Source organism: Mus pahari, chromosome 20, assembly GCF_900095145.1.
Source record: "Mus pahari chromosome 20, PAHARI_EIJ_v1.1, whole genome shotgun sequence".
Classification (NCBI taxonomy): Eukaryota; Metazoa; Chordata; class Mammalia; order Rodentia; family Muridae; genus Mus; species Mus pahari.
Genome location: NC_034609.1, coordinates 9329797 through 9332060, shown reverse-complemented (window position 1 = coordinate 9332060; position 2264 = coordinate 9329797).

The following is a 2264-nucleotide window of genomic DNA, read 5'->3' as shown; positions in this document are numbered from 1 at the left end:
TGTGGAGTCCACGTTGGACGCCAAATGTGCAGTCCACGTTGGACGCCAAATGTGTGGTTCTGCCTGCAGAACCACTGTGGATCCGAACTGGAGCACGGAAACTCCTGAGAAGAAACAGGGCTGCGAAAGGAAATATGGGGCCCTGACAAAGGCTTTTCTGATCAAGGCCCTAATCTTTATTGTCAGGACTGGCTTAAGTACAAAGAAGGGTTCCCAGCATTCCCCTGAGTCCTTTGCAGTTGCCACAGCGCTCTCGCGATGATGGGCAGTCCTGGCAGTGGCGGGCAGGTGTCCGATGGTGGGCGGTCCAGGCGANGGTGGGCGGTGACAGTGGGCGGTTTGAGGACGCTGTCCAGATCCAGGGTTCCAGGAAGAAACTCCCAACCTGTCTGCAAGAGGCGGAACACAAGGCTTAGAGGGAGGAGCCAACATCTATCTATCTATCTATATAATATACATATATTACATATATATCCTATATATTATATGAGTTTTGCCTGGATATGCAAATCATTTGCACTTGTACGCAGTGGCAGCAGATGACAAGAGGGCATCAGATCTTCTGGAACTGGTGTTAAAGTTGTTAGCCACCATGTGAGTGCTGGGAGACAAACCCAGGTCCTTTGCAAAAGCAACAAGCACTCTTAACTACGATGCCATTACTCTTTAACATTTTCCTACCAATCGTCAAGATAGCAAACTAGTGTCCGTCTGGTTGTATTGTGTTAGAAGTCTTGATTTTTAAAATTGTTCTTTGGGCTAGGTAGTGGCGGTGTAGGACTTTCACACCAGCACTTGTGAGCAGAGGCAGGTAGTTCTCTGCGAATTCAAGGCCAGCCTGGTCTACAAAGCAAGTTCTAGGACAGCCAGGGCTATACAGAGAAACCCTGGTTTGAAAAACAAAAATAAATAAAATAAAATAAAAAATAAACAAATTCCTGTTTGGACCTGGGCTGGAGAGATGGCTGAGAGAGTAGGATCACTGGATGATCTTCCAGAGGGCCCAGGCTCACTCCCCAGCACCCACATGGTGGCTCCCAGTGATCTATAACTCCAGGTTCTGGGATTCTGGTGTCTTTGGAAGTCAGAAGGTAGTACTGGACTCTATGCATCCAGAGCACATGCTCAGAGGATGGCAGTACTTCCTGCTTTCTAAGAGCCGTGGGAACCACCTCATTCACAAGTGCCTAGCATGTATTATCCACAAGCCTGCCATGATTGCCTAGCATGTATTATCCACAAGTCTGCCAAACCTACTGTTTCATGCTCACAGCAAACTATGATGGAGGCCCTTTGTGCTGGACACAAAACCAGCCTCACTGAAGCTGATGAGAAGAAACTAGGTAAGGGGCAAGCCTCTGTAAAACTGATAAAGAGGGGGAGACCCTGTGAATTTGGTTGTCTGCAGTTGGCAAGGATGGCAAAGAATCTCTGCTCAAAGATGTTCTCCAAGACGGCTTCAGTGGGAGGAACAAATGAACGAAACATCAGGGTTGCTGTGGCATGGGACAAAGGTACTTCCTGCCAAGACTGACAATATGAATTCTATCCCACGGCCCCACAAGATAGATGGAGAGAACTGAGTCTTGCAAAATTTTCTCTGACCTCCACACACATGTTGTTATGCGCGCACGCGCGCGCACACACACACACACAAACACACAACTAAATAAAATAAAATAAAACCTTGAAAATGTAGGTTTATTTTAAAAACATGCTTGGACTGGAAAAATGGATCCGTGGTTAAGAGCACTTGCTGCACTTTCAGAGGACCCGGGTTTGGTTCTCAGGACCTACATAATCACAGGTAACTCTGGTTCCAGGGGATCTGATGTCCTTTTCTTGTTTTGTGGGCACTAGGCATGCATGTGGTATGCATACATACATGTAGGCATTCGTATATGTAAAATAACAATAAATATTTAAAAACAAGTCAAGAAGAAGAAAAGAAGCTGACCCTCGTGGTACACATCTTTAATCCCAGCCGAAGCATGGAGATCTCGGTAAGTTCCAGGCCAGCCTGGTCTACATTTCTATCAAAGACCCTGTCTCAAAGTGGGAAGATGGCTAGGTTGTAGCAGAGTATTAGCTTAACATTTAGAAAAAAAAAGGGGGGGGGGGCTGGTGAGATGGCTCAGTGGGTAAGAGCACCTGACTGCTCTTCCGAAGGTCCGGAGTTCAAATCCCAGCAACCACATGGTGGCTCACAACCATCCGTAACAAGATCTGACGCCCTCTTCTGGAGTGTCTGAAGACAGCTACAG